Here is a 12,133-nt window from a genome sequence, read left to right as displayed (position 1 = left end):
GTTGGCGTTTTGCAATGGGCCGGGGGTGGGGAGGTGGCGCGCACACGCTTCCTGTGGTGACTGGGCGCTTCCTGTTTTCTCAGGCGCCAGCCTTGCTGCTGCCGATGTGGAAACAGGGGCAGCTGCAGCCGGGCGGCTCCGGGCTGGGCACCCTGGCCCTGCCCAGAGGGCCCTTGGTGGGCCCACCAGTCCCAGGCCCCAGACCTGGGCAGAGGATGGCCCGAGTCCCCCCATGCCAGGCCTCCATCCTTCCCTTCTCCAGCACTTTCCACCAAGAGGAAGGGGCCAGGTGGGGCCGTTTTGCTCTGGCTGAGCAGGTGGCCCAGGAGGTCAGAGGTCCAAGGGTGAGAGCTCTGGATGGGAGTTGGGGCACCTGGCCCTGGTCTCAGCTCTGTCCTTCAGTCCCTGAGTGCCACTGACCTTCTCTCACCCACTCTAGGTCTCGGTTTCCACTGTTGTGTAGGTTGTTAGTATCCATGGTCTAAAATCCCTCATCCATTTCTGCCCCAGTTCTGACATCCCAAGAAACTAAGCTTTGGGGGATAGCATGATGCTGGGCCCCTCAAATGTGGGACTTGGTGTAGACCTTGACAGAGAGGAGAATTGGAGAGGCCGGTGGCAGGGGGCAGGAGAAAAGGGCATGTTGGCAGGGGTCGGGGGGGTGGGGGCGGCCAGACTGGAACAAGGCTTGGAGGTAGGAAGACCAGGACCAAGTCTGGCAGACAGGATGTTGATGGGATAGAGGAGAAGAGTGTGTGACAAGATCCAGAAGGGCTCAAAAGTGAGAGAAAGCTTGTAGGAACCTCTTTATTCCTGCAAACCTTATGAAAGGGTCTGACATCCCCTCACATTCTTTCTCAGAAGGAAGACAAGGGGTTGTTTGCAGGGTGGGGACAGGCCCAGCCCCTCCCACCTGCCAGGGAGGTGGGCCCAGGTGTTGTGATGTGGGGCCTCAGGAGACACCCATGAATTTCTCCACCTGCCAGGCTTCCCGGAGTCCACTATGAGGACTTAGGACTTATGTCAGACCTCAGGATTCGGCATGGCCCTCTTCCCGAACCTGTTTTGTTTTTAAGCTGATATTGCAAGAAGGGGAGGGGAGATGACTTTTCTTCTTGTTGAGTTTGCTGACAGCATCTGACCTCTGGAGGAAGAACTTTGCAGGAAGGCTGAGGCCTGAGCCCCTGGGGACTGACCCATCCCCCTGACTGAGTTCACCAACCCCCTGGGTCTAGGAGGTTCTAAGATACCCGCCCCACAAGTAGCTCTCCTTAAATCCCAACACCTTCCCACACAGCACAGGGACTGGTCCTAGCTAAAGAGTGCTTGGGGATCTCAAGACCTGAGGCCCAGCCGCCTGAGGGGCCATCGGGCCAGCCTGGCCCTCAGCTCCCTGTCCCCCGCCTTGGTGACTGGGCCAGCTTGGGTGCTGAGTTGGCGCCTTGGCAGCTGCTCTGGCCACAGAGGCCCAGTTATAAATAAGTCCAGTGTGGCCAAGTCATCAGTTTTGGGGCTTCACCAGCCCAGCTGTGTTACCTCACTGACCACAGGTTGGGGTGCCCAGGGCTAGGCCCACCAGCACCCGTCCACCCAGGCCAGAGGCTGGCGGGGCTGGATGCCTCCTGGGCTCCCCAAATCCAGGGTGTGAGCATCTGCAGCTCCTCAGACCTGGGCCTCCCTGGACGCAGGCCACAGAAGGGACAGGGCCCATCCCGCCTGCACGGAACCGGCAGCTATTTACAAACCGAAACCGGGAGAAGCGAAGTGGCTGCGGCCAAAGTGGCTCCAGGCCCCAGCCCCCACTCCCACTCCATCCCCGGCAGCCCCCTCCCCCGCTCCCCATGGCTTCCTCTTTCCTTCCCCACACAGCTCCCCAACCTCCCACTGCCCGGCCTGCTCTGGACTGGACGACCGGCATGCAAGCCCCTCATGGGGACCGCCAGTCCCACAGCCGCCTGCCTGGGGGTCCCCTTCTCTTCTTCACCTTAGACCCCATCAGTATGAGCTCCTTGGAGTGGCCCTCTCCCACCTAGGCCAGCCCACCCTGCCTGCACAAGGCACATTCCCACTATTCTCAGTTCCCCTTCATGCTTGGAAAAGCTCCAACCCCAATGGCCGCCATGATGCTGCTGGTCCCTGCCTGGGGGTGGCTTCTCTGGATGCCCTTGAACTTCACAGTGAACATGTAGGGGGCCAAGGATCTTGGGTGCTGCAGAGGAATTGGAGCACCTGGGCCCTTCTGGGGGCATGTTTCTGGGCAGGAGGCCCCAGCCACAGCCCTCCTCAAATTGGGTTTCGGCTCCCTTGTCAGGCCGCTGTCATAGGCCCTCACGTGGTGTAGACTTGAGCTGGGACAGATGGACATGGCTTAGGAACTGGCAGGCAGACTGGTACTGCAGCAGCCTCCAAGGAGAGACAACAGATGACATAATAATTACCGACAATAGACAATCCCCCTCACACTGGTACAGAGGCTTACAGTCTCTATCAGTCAGTCGAAAGTGTGTGGACTGAGATTCTGAACTTCATCAGGAAAATCTAAAACCCAATGCTGTGACCTCTCCCTCTGACTGCCCCTTGCTCCATCTTGTCCCTCAGTCTCTCTTCTGGGAGGACAGATGTTTCCCAGAGCTATGAAAAGTGCGGGAGCAGGACTGGCCTGAAGCGGACGGCAGAAGCAGGCCTCACACTGCAGAGCTGCACATCGCCTGCCAGGGCCAGGGCCCCATGCCTAGCGGCTCCTGCCTTCTCCCCAGCCCTGCCCCAAGGGAAGGATCCTGCCAAGTCCCAGCTGAGAAGATCACTGGTCTGAGCCCTGCTCTGCCACAGCCAGCTGGCTGTCAGTTCCACCTAACCTCTCTGAGCCTCAGAGTCCTCTTCTATAAAATTGTCATTCCACAAATACTGAGCATCCAACTGGGTGCCAGCTCTACGCTGAGTGCAAGCTGTCTCCACAGCTAGGACACAAGCCCTGCGCTTGTGGAACCCATAGTTGCACAGGGAAGGCAGATGAGTTACAAAATCCTGAGATCTCCAAGAAGGAAGCCTGCCTTGGGATGCAGAGGAGCCGTGAGTGCTGCCTGGAGTGGGAAGAGGTGCTACTTGGGATGGGCCCTGAAGGACAGGAAAGAGTTGGCCAGCAGCGGCAGGGGGACAGGCCATCCATGCTGAGTCACAGCCCCGTGCCTTGGCTGCAGCGGTTCCCACGGCCTGGAGTGCCTTTCCTTCCTCAGCCTGGTGAGCTCCTACCCACCCGTCAGTGCCCATGGACGCACCATAGCATGACCAGGCCCAGCCTGGCCTGGCGGCCCCCTCACCTCCAACTTCTCACCAAAGACCTAAGCAGACCTGGAGGCCAGACCTCTTTGGTCACAACACCCTCACCAGCCCCACCCGGGCTGGCATCTGCTCCTGGGCTCCAGCCCCCGCCGTCCCCTGCTCCAAAAAGCACCGTTTCCCTTTTCTGGGTGACCACACGCCATGCACAGGGAATTTCCATCTCAGCCTGCGGAGCCTGTGATTCACTCAGTCCTCTCACTCAGTTAACTCCTTCCAGGCCCAGGCCTCCTACTCCCACACCCTGGGCTTCCCCCCTCCCCCAGTCCCGGACCCCTGGGCAGCTCCTCTCTGGCGCTGGGCCCCAAAGCCTAGAAGTTGAATTCAGCCCCTCACTGGCCCCTCAGGGCCCGCTCATTCTGTCACACACATGGAGACCTTTGTCCCCAGGGCTCATGGTGCACACACTCAGGCAGATTTGGGCTGAGAACACAGGCTTTGGAGTAACCCTTGTTTCTGGGTCCAAATCCTGATTCTGGCCCTCACTGCCTGTGCGGCCTGCAGCAGGTGAGTGACCACTCTGAGCCCAGTTCTCATCTGTAGAATGGAGAGAACGCCCCCCCCCCCCCAACCAAGCCCTATGCTTTATTTAAAGGGCCAATGTGCTGGGCCCATGGTGGGAGCTCAATCATGATTCATTTTCCTTCTTTTCAAAGGGCCCTGCTCATCCCATTACACGGTCCCTACTCCAGACCCAGGCCCCTCTCCCGGGCTGGCTCTCCCCTCCCAAGAGCTGGTTGCTCAGCCAGGGAGGCGAGAGAGAAGTACAGCCCCAGGCAGGCCGGGGCTTGTTCAATGGCAGAGGAGCCTGGGGTGCCAGCTTCCGGCTCCCCACATTTCTGCTTCTCCAGTTCTGAAGGGCTGAGGAGCCCTGAGGACAGGGCAGAGCCTTCCTCCCTCTGGCAGGAGGCTGGGCAGGCACATCACACCCGGACGTCACACCTGCTCGCTCATCTAGTTCTTGCAACCCTGTGAGGTGTGTCCATGTTATTCCATTTTACGGATGAGAATACGGACACCCTGAGAAATGAGCAACTTGTCCTCAGCCACATAGCAAATAAGGGGGCAGGGATAGGATTCAAACCAGGGTCTCCAGAGCAGCACTCCTAACCTCTGCAGGGCTTAGTAAGCATTTGTGGAGCCCAGTGGAGGAAACGTGCACTAACTGAACCCCCACGGTATACCAGGTAAAGGTTTACACAGACTATCTCTTCAGTCCTTAGAGCAATGTTGGGAAGTGGCTCCTGTTGGCCCCTCTATAGAATCAGAGCATCTGAGCTCTTGAGAGGGGATGGAACTCACCTGGAGGCCACACAGCCAATCTGCGGGGAAAGATCCAGGGGAACCTAGAGACAGGGCGTGATGGAGGGGGCTTCACAGAGGAAGGGGCTGGGGTGGGGAAGCAGCTCCTGTCCTCGGTGAGGGCGCGGGGGGGTGTGGTGCTGCCCGTGGTGAGCAGAAGGAAGTCGCTGTGGGTGGCGGTGGGTTTGAGGTGCCGGAGGCTGAGTGATGTGGCCAGGAGGTGAGCTCCCCATCTGTAGGCCTGGTCAGCAGGGACAAGGGTATGTGTGGGGGTGTGTGTGTGGCTAGGATTTGGGGCTCGGAGGAGGTCAGGCTACTCCCGGCTGCTGGGACTGGGGCACAGGGGGCCAAGAGCTGGGGCAGAGTGGGAGGAGAGACTGAGGCAGGGATGGGGAAAGATGGGGGTAAACGGGGAAGGGGGCAGTCTAGGGAGACAACCTGGAGGAGGTGAGCTCTTGAAAGACAGGGGCTTGGTTAAAGCGCAGCCTTGTAGTAACACCAGGGTCAAGAGTTCAGATCGCCGTACTGTCCAGTTGCCCCCACTCCACCCCGCCCCAAATGAAAGCAAAGTGAGCAAAGGCCTGGGAGATTGAGAAAGAGCTTCTGGGAACGTTGAGTAGTGCCTTCTGGCTGGAGGTGGGGGCGGGGATGGCCCACTGAGGGGGTTGGGAGGGGCTGGTGCACTCCCATGTTGGGGGGTCCAGTCCAAGCCTCAGAGCTTTGGGCTCCAGCCTGACAGGCGAGAGCTAAGGAAGGTTTTTTAGGAAGGAAACACCCATGAGAGAAACTGGACATAGGGACAGCTGGGAAGCAGAGGCTCTAGGGCTGTTCCAGCTGCAGTCACCTCTCAGCTCTGGCCCCACTGCCGGCTGTGTGCCCTTGGGCATGGCCCCTCTCCTCCCTGAGCCTCATTCCCCTCATCTGCAAAATGGCCCTGATAAGGCCTGACTCACAGGATCACCTGAGGGTGGCGTGAATCAGTGCAGGTAGACAGTAGGGGCTCGACCCTGTACCAGCCCCTTGCCTTTGTCATCTCCCCCCAGCGCTTCACAAGCACCTGCCACCGTGGTTAAGAGCTGGGGTCTAGGTCTCAGGCAGACCTGGGTATAAACCTCACCAATACCTGGGATTGGCTGAGCCATGCTGTGCAAGTCACGGGCCACGTCTGAGCCTCAGTTTCCTCATCTGTACCAGGGGGATGATGATGGCACCAGCTTCAGATTTGACTGAGAGAATGCCGCCTGCAACAGTGCCCCGTTTTACTAGGAATCAAGGTCAAATTCCACACAATGGCCCCCAGGACACTACCTGATCTGGCCCTGTCTGACATCACCACCCACCACGGGGTGACGCTCCTGTCTGGGGCGTTGGCACTGTCTGGTCCCCTACCTAGAACTCTTCTCCCAGCCATCTGCTTGGCTCGCTCCTTGACTTGCTTCCAGGGTCCGCTCCAAGGCGCCCTTCTCCATGTGGCCTGCCCTGCCCACCCTCTTTAACATTGCAAACTGCCCCCCCAGTGTGACCCCCTTCCGCAACTGTGTGCTCTCCTTTCCTGCGGTGCGTGTTACCAGCTAACACGCAGGGAAACACGCCCATCTGCGATGCTCGTCGACCGTCCTCCCCTGCTGAAGAGCAGCCCTGCAAAGATGAGGACGCTGCCCCTGTGGGTGACCTGAGGACACTGCCCCTGTGGGTCACCCGGCATGCGGAGGCCCTGAGGAAATATTTGCTGAATATGCCGATACACTAAAGAGCCAGCCCAGAGCTTGGGGGAGTGCTGAGGGACCCAGGCGACCCAGGCTGGGGGCAAGGAGCCTCACCAGTGTCTCAACCATGAGAGGAAGTTGCAAGACGGCCATTTCTGTACACGGGCTCAGCTCTTTTTGGTCAACTCTCCCAGCTCTCGGTCTGAGGCCTGTGTTTTCCCACAGGTCCGGTCACACCCAATTGGGGACCTGTTGCTAGGAAAGTGGGGGTGCCATTTCCTCATTTTTGAGCTCTTTTGGGCTGAGGTAGAGGGGTCTGCAAGGTCAGGGATCATGTTTTCCTCTGTGGACTCAGCTTTGAGGACACCTGCCCAAGTTTCCTGTTGTCTGCCTACCCTGCAATTGCATTAGCACCCAGCCTAGCCCCAGCAGCCGCCCAGCCTAGTGTGGCAAAGGGCCACACCACCCCAGGCCTGTCCGGCTGCCCTGTCACTCTGCAGGGCCCAGCCCTACAGGGTCACCCACTTGTCCAACAGGGCGGGGAAGCGGCATTGTCATGCGCTGCTGTCAGGAGGGTAAATAGGTACAAGATTTACGAAGAGTATTGTGATGATATCTATCATTTGTCTGTCTATCCATCTCAAAATTAAAAATGTGCTGCCTTTTGGCCTGGTAATTGAACTTTTGGAAATTTTGTTTTTGTTTTGTTTTTGGCAGCTGACTGGTACAGGGATCTGAACTCTTGCCCTTGGTGTTGTAACACCATGCTCTAACCAACTGAGCTAACCGGCCAGCCCCACAGTGTTTTTATAAGAAATAGAAAAGGACACACAGAGACACAAAGAAGCCTCTGTGAAGATGCAGAGACAGATTGGAATGATGAGTCCACAAGCCAAGAACTGCTGGCAGCCACCTGAAGCTGAAGGAAAGGAATGGGTGGGTTTCTCCAAAATAGAACCAACCCTCCAAATTGTTCATTTCACACTTCTGGCCTCCAAAACTGTGAGAAAATTTCTGTTGTCATAATCAACCCAGCCTGTAGTAATTTGTTTTAGCAGCCCTAGGACACAAATACAGCACCCTACCATACATGAAACACAAAAATAAATTCCAGATATATCAAAGATTAAACACTAAATGTATTTGAAGAAGATTTTGAAAAATGTTTCTGTAATTCATAGGCTAGACAAAGCTTTCCCAAACAAGGCATAAAACTCACATGTCGTAGAGAAAAGGACTAACAGATTTGTGTACATTAAAAATAAAACAAATAAACAAACAAAAGCCCTGTACATCAAAAGGCACTATTAAATTAAAAGACAAATAACAGAAGGAAATATTTGTAGTACATAGCAGAGTAAGGGTTAATATCCAGAATAGTCAAGAGATGCTACAAATTAAGAAACGTAGCTGACCCAAAAGAATTATTCAAATGATATAAACTGGAAAATACGCAGACAGAATACAAAAAGGCCAATAAAAACTTTTCAAGTAAATATTTAAAAGACTGACAGTATCCAGTGTGCCTAGGAATACGAGGCAACTTTTGGAAATTTATCCCATACAACAGCATGTGTGTAAATAAGCAGGCAGGATTATTTGTAATAGCAAAAGACTGGAAACAACCCAAAATGTCCATCAACAGATGACTGGCTAAATAAATTATGACAACGGAGTAGTATCCAGCGATGAAAATGGACCACAGCTGCGTGCCACAACGAACGCGGCAGGAAAAAGCAGCAGTGTCTAAAAGGATATTTACTCTATGAGTCTCTTTACATAAAGATTAAAATCTGTTAAGATAAAAACTGAACTGTATGGTTAGGTATGCTTGTAAAGAAAAGCAAGGCAATAATTAGGAAAATGTTAGGACAGTGTTACTTCTACAGGGAGGAAAGGGGACATTTGGGGGATGCTTCTGGTGTGCTGGTGACGTTTTATTTCTTGACCTGGATGGGAATTACATAGGGGTTAGCTTTATAATTATTCTTTAAGCTGTATGTAAATATTTTATGGACTGTTCCATATGAATGATGTCTTTCATGATTTAAAACTAGCACGGTACATTCAAATAATGGAAAACTATACAGCCATTTAAAAGAATGAGACAACTCTATATGCACGGGCATGGAATGGATTTAGAGCAAAAGAAAACCAAGAGGAAATACAATGTGTTTAGTGTGTCACCTTCTGTGTTAAATTTGTGTTATATCTGCCTACCTGCTTATATCTGCTTAGTCTACCTGGAATCAGGTAACAGGTGGGCTGGTCTGTGCAAGAGGAACTGGGCAGTTGTTTACCTTTGTGTACCTTTTGAATTTTGTGCCATGTGCATGTATTATCTATTCAAAAAATAAACACTTTTTTTGATTCTCATTCCCCGGAACCCCCAGGATTTTTGATCTTTAGCCAATTTCCTGCTGACGCGAGTAGACGGAGCCACATTCTGGCACAATGTACCTGCTGACCTTTGGCAAGTCAGGGGCCCTCTCCCTCTCTGGCCCCCATTTGCTCTATGCAGAAGGAGCCTGGGAATGTGCCCTCTAGGGTCCCAAGGCCTCCCAGCACCAGCTGTCCCTGTTGTCCCCTCCCCTCCCTTTTGTCCCTCCTCTGTCCTTCTCTGTCACCCTTGCTCTGCTCTCCTCTTTCTTGCGTGAGGTGCTGGCTGCTTCTTCACCTCCTGTCCCGTCTCTCACTTCTCTCTGCTCCCTCCTTTGACCTATTTACTTGTTTCTCATTCCCTTCCTCTCGTCTCCTCCCCATCCTTCGTGCTCTCTCCATGCCTCAGTTTCTCAGTCTCTCCTCTTTCTTCCTTCTGCTTCCTTCCCTCCCCAGTAACCCCCAGCCCTTCCTAGAGCCCCAGGAGCCAGGTTCCGTGCCCCAGTTTCCTACCCACAAACTGTGCCACCCTGGACGAGTCACCCATCTCTTGGGCCTCAGTTTAATAGATGGTTGTCTTGGTTATGTAAAATCACAAGGGTGGTAATGCCCAGCCAAGCACTCAAATTTTTTTTTTTCCCTTTTAAGGAGCTATTAACCTTGGGGTTGTGGATTATCTGATCTTTCCTGCTCTACTCAAAGTTTCTTGGAATCTGGGTCCTTCTATTCCGAAGGGTTTGAATAACAGCTGGTCCTGAGAGATGTGGGGTCTCAGGAAGAGGCCTCTGGTGTACTCTGGAAGGGTACAGAGAAGAAGGAAGGGGAAGAGATATGGGGAAGATTCGTGGATGTGTGAATGGACACAGGATGTGTGCTGCCCAGACAGTGAAAGTCATTCTGCCTATTTCCAGAGGTTTCTGGCCCTGGATCTCTTTTATGGGCTTCCTTAGCCAGGCCCCTTGGGCTTGACCAGACTTGGGACGGTGGAATCTCTTTCTTCTCCTGGGGCCGCTTGAATCTTAGGCCTCAGGAACACAGAGCCGGCATGGCCTCCTGCCTGCACCCATGGAGAAGAGCCCCACGTTCCCTTTTGACAACCAGCAAAGGTTCCAGTCACCCCTGTATAACCCAGGCCCCTTGGCCTGGCACTCAGGCACTCAAAGCTCTTGGCCTTCCTGTCCTGCCTTGTTTCCAGCCACAAGGAGGGTGGCTCACTGTTCCCTTGTTCTTTTTCCTTTCTCGGCTGACTCCTCAGCCAGACATGTCCCTTCCTTTGCATGCTTTCTCCAGGATATCCTTCTTGGGACCCTGACCAAATTAATTGTTCCCAAGGGCATCTAGCACCTCCCTCTCTTGTGCTCCCTGGAACCACACCGTCTGCTCACATGTCTCCCTAAAGGCCAGTGAGCTCCTGGAGGCCCTGGACATGCCTCATTCATGTTTGTGCCTCATTCCTGGACCCAGCACATGGAAGACACTCAATTCAAATGTTAATGATGAAATCAATGAATGAGTGGATTAATAAGCACATAAATAAACCAAACCAAGACAGTAATGAACACAAGAATGAGTGAGTGAACAAACACATCAATCAGGGCCTGGTTCTCATGGAGTAGACCGCCTTCCTCTCCCCGCTTCCTGCACCCACAATCCAGTCAGCTGGGTCTTGGTCTTCTTGATGGAGAAGTGAGGAGCAAGGATGGGTCTGATGCCAAGCCAGCCTGTGTCTTCCTTCCTCCTGGGGAGGGGGCCTTGGTCAGGTCCCCAGAGAGATCTGAGGACTTGTGACCTGGACCTTTTGGAGAATCCCAAGTGCAGATGCAAAAAATCAGTGAAGATGTAAGTGGAGTAGATCTAGTGGTGAGCTCGGGGCTGTGCATCCCTGGTCTGTGCTGCCAGAGAAGAAACACCTAGAGGCCTGGGAATCCACTGGCAGGAAAGAGGCAGGCTTAGTGGGGAGGGGTATAAAGCAAGGGGTTAGATTACACAGGGAGGAAACTGAATGCTCAAGAAGTTCTTGCCCAGAGTGGACTCACCAGAGACTAATGGGACAAAAAATGCCTCTACTCATCCCTCCACCCTCCAGACTAGATCAGGAGCTCTCTGAAGGCAGAGATCTTATACAGTATTGTTCTGTCTTCCCAGCACTCAGCATAGAGCCTAGAACTCAATTAATGTTAGGAAGATGCATAGATGGATTGGTGAGTAGAAGGGTGAGTGGATGAACGAGTGGATGGGTAGATGGGTGGATAGGTGGGCAGGTGGATGGATAGATGGGTAGATGATGGGTGGATAGGTGGGCAGGTGGATGGATAGATGGGTAGATGGGTGGATAGGTGGGCATGTGGATGGGGGATGGGTAGACGGGTGGATGGATGGATAGGTGGATGGATGAGTGGATGGCTGAATAGGTGGGAGGATGAATAGGTGGATGAACGAATAAGTGGATGGGTAGACGAATGGATGGGTGACTGAGAAGCTGAGTGGATGAGTGAATGGGTCAATAAGTGAACAGGTGGACAGATGGATGGATGGATACGTAGGTGAATGACTGGGTGAGCAGATGAATGAATGGACCAATGGGTGAATAGATTAATGGATGGATATACAGTTAATAAACAGATGGAAATATGGACTGATGGATTGATAGCAGATGCATGGGCTGATATATGGACATAGAGATGGCTAGAGGAACAAGTAGATAGATAGGTGGGTGGATAATGGATAGATAAATGAAATGTATGGCTGGCTTGATGGGTGGATAGATAGATGGACAGAGATAGATAAATACATGGATGGGAAAATAGATGAACGGAAAAACAGACAAGAAATGTTTGTAAACTAAGAAATCTTGATTCAGGGTGAGGAAACTAAGAAATCTGGGCTGGGAACAGAGTCCCTTGGGATTTGGCAGCAGCTGCAGTACTAAAAGCTGGGAGGGGAGGGTTTAAGAACCCAGGACCCTCCACTGGTGGAAGGGAAGACCAAGTGAACAGACCCAGAGGGAAGGAGGAAGGCAGCACTCTCAGACCCTGCCCCTGAGCCCAGACCCATCCTAGCTAGAACCTAGGCAGTGGGGGTGCAGGGCCCACAGGAAGAGCCAGGCCTCAAAGTCTGCTGGGGCAGAGCCCTCAGCCAGCCAGGATGACCCCAGAAAGTGGAGGCCTTAGAGGCCACCCCTACCAGCTCTGACCCCAAAGAGGTGACTGTTGGCCACATGGGTGTCTCAAAAGAAGCAGGCATTTGCTGGGTTAGGGGTTAGAGAGCCTCAGCAGGCCCTGGAGTATGGGGGCAGCAAAGGCCTCCCTCCCAGTGGTAGAGCCAGCCTCTCTCCTTCCCGCCCCACCTACCCACTATGGCCCCCAAAGCCACCCCTCATAGTCCCAGCTTCCTCTGGGTAGGGGGCCTGG

Source organism: Cynocephalus volans, chromosome 4, assembly GCF_027409185.1.
Source record: "Cynocephalus volans isolate mCynVol1 chromosome 4, mCynVol1.pri, whole genome shotgun sequence".
NCBI classification, from domain to species: Eukaryota; Metazoa; Chordata; class Mammalia; order Dermoptera; family Cynocephalidae; genus Cynocephalus; species Cynocephalus volans.
This window is presented reverse-complemented; position numbering follows the sequence as displayed.